The 7,331-nt window shown below is 37.6% G+C and overlaps 1 non-coding gene across 1 annotated transcript; it reads right to left on the bottom strand.

Moving 5' to 3' along the window:
• Positions 1-4,928: 4,928 nt before the first annotated feature.
• LOC140859601 (small nucleolar RNA R71) lies at positions 4,929-5,034 on the bottom strand. Its single transcript, XR_012143141.1, has one exon. It is a non-coding gene; the product is annotated as a small nucleolar RNA R71 (small nucleolar RNA).
• Positions 5,035-7,331: the final 2,297 nt, after the last annotated feature.

Raw genomic sequence — 7,331 nt, 5'->3', positions numbered from 1 at the left:
AGTCGATATAGTTAGGTCCAGTCAACTTGTTTGCATTTAGGATACCTCTAAGTGAAAGTGAGGATGCCATGTGAGTAGTTAATCTACAACAACAAGAACATAATATAAGCAGATAACTCATGATGACATGCACAACTAGACTACAACTTTTATCTAATTATGTCTCCTACTATTTTATCGAACTTCATACCCTTCAAATATGAAAATCAAAAAACATACTAATATTTTTTAATGGGATTGAGATCTCTATTCCTCACAAACACCTTGTAGATAGCACAACAAGCATTCATGAGTTCAAGAGTAGGTAACTCTTTATCAATTATACCGCTATAATTCTCAACATCTTTCTTTCTAGCCTTTAAATCACATATAGTCTTGTGGATAGCATAACAAACTATAGTATTCTAGTTAAGTTGATCCTTCAATTCATATGGTCATACTTAAACAATGCTGCCCTTGTGGATAGCACAACAAAGCAATACTATTCAAATATGCCATAAGCATCAATATGCACTTGATCAACATTATGTCAATTTCTATAATAAGCCTTGTGGTAGCACAACAAGCTCACTAAAATTTTGACATATTCTATCGATCAAGTTTGAAAGAAGGCCTTTGTAATGTCTACATTACCTAATTAATCTGTCTGAAATTCAATAAGACCAAATTGGTTAGGTAAGTAGGTCGGAGGCACTCCGTAGCTTTTCTAGACACCAACAGAGTTGGCCATGCTAGCATACGGACCTAAATAGAAAACCACCATTCACATTTTCTTCGACACTAATTAATCTTAAGAATTTGATTTTTTGATTAAAAAGTAAATCCCAACATTACAACTTAATATAATTAAACAAGGAACTTTAAATTGGTCTCGGTACATCCTAACTATAAGTGCATAAAAATGTACACTACAAATTATGCAAATTTGCATGCTTCAACTATTCATAATAGCAATCATATTATCATGTGAAAAATTATATAAGGATGCAATCGAAGTCATAACATATGACTAACAAAATCATATAATATAACAAACCCTAATCTAATTAGGCATGCATAACACCCTTATTTTCTATACATCGATTTAAGCATCATGATACCATGATAATAAAAATTTTAAATTATCATAAAATCATAATTTTGATAATTAAAATTTAAAATCATGGTTCATAAAAAGTCAAAAATAATTTTTGAGTTTTAAGAATCGATGCTAAAAACAATGCTACATTTTTGGTAGGATATAAACAAGAACATTCTATGCTACCAAATTATGCTTGTTTGATCGAATCAGATAAGGGTGCTTTTGATACCATTGTTGATTTCAGCCACATAGTAGAAAGTGATTTTCAAAAATTTTAAAATCATACAAATCGGTAGTTCTATCACATAAAACTACAAAGCCAAAATCCAAATCCTAGAATCACCTTGCCGATATCGATCAAAGCAAAAACAAGCATGCACAAGGATAAAATTTTATACTTTCATCAAAATAAAAAATGGTATGTTGGTGTTCTCTATGAGGCTCCAAGGTAGAAGTCCTCCAACGGTGATCCACATGAAAGTTGGCCAAGGTCCTTCCCAACTGTTGCGCTGCCGGCAGCCTTGTCTTCTTAAGAACACTGTCGGCTTCGAACTTGCATCACGTCACGTCAAAGCCTAGTTACTTTCAATCTTGCCATTAGAATAATTTAAGAAGATACTCTTCAGATGTTATACAATCTAGGATTTGATTTTTGACTTTAATAGATAAAAAAATCAAATCCTAGGCACTCAAGCAACACTTGCTGAAAATCTACCACCCTTCTTTCAACTTTTGCCACTCAAATTCCCCTTTCTTTTTTAAAAAAAATTTTCTAATTTTTTTTTATGTTTACCACATCTCTCTCTCCTAATTTTAGCTAAAAATCTCAGTAGAAAACCATATGGGGCATCACCTATAAATAGGGACCAAGGGATGTCATATGGGATGAAGGGGTGCCAACCTTTGGCACTCCAACATCCTATGCACCAAATAAATTCACTGAGTAAATTTTGCTATTCTAAATACTTATAGTAGAAGGACTATTCCTTCTCTACATGTCATAAAAATTTTAATTAATTTTTGCATCAAAACATAGGAGATCTGGTTGGAAAATTATGGTAATGCAATAAAAATAAGAGCCTTCTTTAAGAAGGACATTCCTTTCACATGACAAAAATAAAGGGGGCAGCATTTATTTTATAGATGGTGTTGCCCAGCTATGCAACCCAATAGGGGAGGGGAGTGAATTGGATTTTTGAAATGTTAAAATTAATCTAGAACACAAGAATTAAGTAATAAAAGGTAAGTTAGTTGAAGTGAGTGATTTAAGCAAAGTGAGATATTAGATGCAAGAGTGCAAGAAGAAAAAGAAAATAAGATAGAAAACAAATAAGCACACCATAAACAACCAAAATTTATAGTGGTTCGGTGCCAACCTTGCACCTGATAAACACTTAATTTAAGTCATTTAAAGCAGAAAATTATATTTAATTTATTTTATTTATTAAGAATTTGATGCTTCTTTTTATTTTTACAGGAAAGGGATCGCCGATACAAAGAGTCCGATTCGCAGATCAAAAAGACTCAAGTTTGAAGAAAATTAGACTTAAAATAAAATTAAAATAAAAGAAGATGCATACGGTATTATAGAAAATGAAGATACTATGCAAGAACCCAAAAAGGATATAGGCATCATTTTAAAGAAACAAAAGTTTCTTTTTGTAATCAAAAAGCCTAACAGGCGGGCGCCGAGCGCGGCAGTGCGGGTGCGCGGCGCGGCATGGCGGGTTCCGGAGAGTTGTGCTGGCGACATAGTGGCGAACAGATGGACGTAGATGGATCTAAAATTAAAGGAAAAAAATATAATACTTGAAATACTTCAAGAGGAAGAATTTATATTTTCTTTATCTGCTTGTGATCTTTCCATCTCATCCATCCATCTTTTAGTCCTTAGTATTTTTTTAGTCCCACATCTGAAAACCATGTAAAACTCCTCCCTCCTAACACCTATAAAAAGGCTTTTGTACTCCCATTTGAGGATCATCCCAGAAATTCTTCTAGAGCCTTGCATAGAGGAAGAGAAAGGGACTACTCCATGAGCAGCTAGGCTAGCAGTCTCGGGAGTGGAGAAAAAATTTTGTAACGACACAGAGTGGGTTTATTGTTCTAAACTTTTTTGTATTTCTTTATATGCAATAAAGATTATGCTTTTATTTAAATCATCATGAGTTCTTTATTTGCTCTCTTTCATATGCTTTTATTTATGCTTTCCTGTTAGATTAATATTAGGAACAACTTTTACTTTCTGGAGATGCACCGTGATCTATGGGTACGGGGCGTGCCGAGAAAGAAGAGTTGTTTACCTAGTACTTTCTGAGACGACCATGATCTATGGGTACGGGGTGTGCCGAGGAAAGATAGATATTTTTTCTAAGATTAATCACATCTATTTAATTAAAAAAAAGAGATACAACTCTACTAGTGCAAAATTAATTCAAAACTCTCGAGCTCTTTATTTTTTAATTACATCAATTTTAAGATAATTTATTTTCTAAATCAAAATAATACTTCTTTCTTTTATTTTGCAATCTCAACTTAGCCAAGGTCCCTGAGGATACGATCTCGACTCATCCTACCTACGTAGTGAGTAGAGTTATTTTTGGTGCTATCAACGACTACGCATCAAATTTTGGCACCTTGCGGGGACCTTGGCACGTTGAATTAAAAAAAAAACCACTGACATTTCATAATACTTAACTAAAATAGCGTAACCTCAAATATAAAAATTTCTAACTTGATTGGACACCTTGTTTCTTTGCATTGCATCTCCATAATTAACTTTAAGGGTGCAACCCATTAACTAAGATAAGGTGGGGATTTGATCACCCTTCTTGGCCCACAAATCACTCCCTTGCATTTGCATAACCTAGACTTAATCTAAAATTAATTAGACGTTGACCCTAAGGATTTCGAGCTCATTAGGACAAGTGACCCTGAGAGTTGAACCAGGTTAGACTTGGTCAGCTAGCTGGTGTCTAGGCAAGTGGTTTGCGGGATGACTGGGCCGAAGGAAGGTGGTTTTTAATTGGTTCCGTTCGCTGACCTGGCCAATTTAATTGGTGTCTAAGGAAAGCAACGGGGGGACTCCCACCAACCTTAACTTATCTGGCCAGTTGGTTGGTCAAGCTCCGACTTGGAGGCTTGAAGGCTAACTACAGTTAGGAGCTGTCTAGAACTAGGGTAACTTTAGGATAGAGAGTCCACTGCGTGCTAACTTGATTGTAATTAAAATCTAACCACAACTAATTCTTCTATTAGTTTTAGGACTTCTTAGGATCTCTTCTTTAGAACTCTTTTCTCTCTTCTCCTCTCCTCTTAATAAAAAAAAAATAATCCTTAACAGACTAGGATAGTCCTACATAGACCTTTTAGTTGCATGTTAGGTCGACGATCACTAAAACCCGACTTGCAACCATTAGACGAAGAATTAGAAAAGACTCTTAGGACTATCCGAGTTAGAAACATGGCTGCACCTGGTGAGGCTAATCCTCCAGCTCATTGAGAGAATATTTCACTCCATCCTCGTATACCTACTCTCCATGCATTCAAGCACCTCCAGTAGAAGCTACCCAATATGAGATTAAGTCTAGCATTATTCAAATGTTGCCATCATTCTATGGACTTAGTAACGAGGACCCATACAAACACTTGGATGAATTTCTTGAAATTTGTTCCACAGTAAAAATCCAAAACTTCTCCGATGATGCCCTTAGGTTGAAACTGTTCCCTTTCTCACTTAAGGACAAAGCCAAGCATTGGTTAAACTCCTTAGACTCTATAACCATTTCAACTTGGGACATCTTCAGAGAGAATTTCTCAAGAAATACTTTCAATTGGAAAAAAAATCAAATTAGAAAAGCTATCACTAGTTTTTCCCAATTGGAGGGTGAACTTTTTCATGAGACATGGGAAAGGTTAAGGGACCTCATTCGTAAATGTCCACACCATGCTGTCCCTAAATGGCAACTTTGTCAGTATTTTTATGATGGTCTATCGAGAAACACCGACAAATGGTTGATGCATCATGTGGTGGGACATTCATGCTAAAGAGTGAGGATGAAGCCTGGCAGCTCTTTGAAACACTTAGTGAGAATTTCCTACATCATATGTCTGCCACCTCTAGAGAACAACCCATGCTTCAACAAAAAAGAAGTGAATTTATCAGATTGGAAACGTCATGGATATCCACAGTAAGGTAGATGAACTGTCCCAAAAATTAGACCGTCTTCTAAATACTGGACAATCTCCGATTCCACCTAACCCAATCCAAGAAGTTTGTGCATTGTGTGCAAGTCCGAACCATTTTGTTAGTGAATGCCCAGCCGCACCTCAATTTTCTGAGTTTGTGCACGAGCAGGTTCAGCAAGCTCAAGTCCAACAAGCTCGCAGACCAGGAAACGATCCATATTCGAACACTTATAACCCGCTGGAGAAACCATCCAAATTTTTTTGGAGACCACAACCAGTGGTTGGCCCTGCCGCACCTCGACCTCAATATCAGGACCCAACATATAGGCATGGACCATACCATCAATTTCAAAATGCTCCTCAACCGTCTACTACTGGTCACAGCTCAGCTTTTGAGAAAAAGTTTGAAAGCACTAGAACGATTAGAAGTCAACACTCAGACCCTTAACTCCCACACACAATCCATTGCTAAGCTAGAGACCCAAATAGGTCAACTAGCGACTGCATTCAGTAGGAGGAAGGAGAAAAATTACCTAGCCAACCGAGAGCAACCCAAGAGGGCAATTTGTGATTGAGAGCTCTAATACCCCAGAAGCTTTTTCTGAACACGCCAAATCAATCATGACTCTGAGAAGTGGGAAGGTCATTGAACACACTAGTAAAACCAATGAGACCGACCCTAAACCTCTAACCGAAGCCAAATCACCCAAGAACAAGGAGGACCTTAAAATAGAGAATGAACCAACTGCACCGAATCATCTTACTTGCCTAAAGCCCATTTTGGATGCCCTGAAAGCCCTATTCCTGCAGATAAGAAGGGAGGAAGACTCGACGAGATGTTGGAATTATTTAAGCAAGTCCAAATTAATCTTTCCCTTCTAGACGCAATCAAACAGGTCCCTGCTTATGCCAAATTTTTGAAGGATTTGTGCACCCAAAAAATAAATCTAGATCACAAATTCCAAAGAAAGTATGCCTCACTGAACAGGCTAGTTCTGTCTTCCAGCATGCCACTCCTCCAAAGCTTAAGGACCCAGGAGCCCCCATCATTTCCTGTGTTATAGGAGATTATCACATTGAAAAAGCTCTTCTGGACTTAGGGGCAAGTGTGAATCTTTTACCTAGTTCGGTGTATGAACTTTTTGGATTCGAAGAACTGAAACCCACATCAGTCACACTGCAATTAGCCGACAGATCAATTAAGGAACCACGTGGAATGCTTGAGGATGTCTTGGTCAAGGTAGATGAGTTTTACTTTCCAGTTGATTTTTTGGTTCTCGACATGGAACTAAGTGGCAACCCAAGATAAATTCCATTATCTTAGGAGACCCTTCCTAGCTACGGCAAATGCATGCATTAATTGTAGGACAGGAGTCATGGACGTATCGTTTGGAATAAGAAACTGAGACTGAATGTGTTTGGTGCTTCCCAAGGACCATCAATGGATAGTTGCTTCGAAGTAGATATACTAGAAGACATTATAGAAGATGCAACACCCACAATTCTAGCACCAGACCCCTTAGATACTTGCTTGGCTCACTTTGGAGTGTATGACTTTAGGGATATATGAAAGAAGTTAACACCTTGTTGGATACACCACACGATAAAACCACTCCTCCATGGACAATCAAGTATGAGCCATTGCCCACATTAGCCAGTACACCAATAGTCCCATCTTTAGAATCACCACCTACGTTAGAATTGAAACCCTTCCTGCTACGCTCAAGTATGTATTTCTAGGACCCAATGACACCCTCCCGCAATCATTGCATCAGACTTGACCCCTAATCAGGAAGCACAATTGGTTGGTATTCTGAAGGAACACAAAGAGGCTATCGGTTGGTCCATTGCCGATTTAAAAGAATTGACCCCTCCATTTGCATGCACCATATTCATTTTGAGGCAAATGCCAAACCCCATCGAGATATGCAGAGGAGATTGAACCCAAACATGCGTGAAGTAGTAAAGAAAGAGGTGGTAAAGTGGTTAGATGCTGGAATCATCTACCCCATATCCGATAGTAAATGGGTCAGTCCCACTCAAGTAGTACCTAAGAAATCAG

This window comes from Elaeis guineensis, chromosome 7, assembly GCF_000442705.2.
Source record: "Elaeis guineensis isolate ETL-2024a chromosome 7, EG11, whole genome shotgun sequence".
NCBI lineage: Eukaryota > Viridiplantae > Streptophyta > Magnoliopsida > Arecales > Arecaceae > Elaeis > Elaeis guineensis.
The sequence above is the reverse complement of the archived record's forward strand: the minus strand, read 5'-3'. Positions and strand labels throughout refer to the sequence as shown.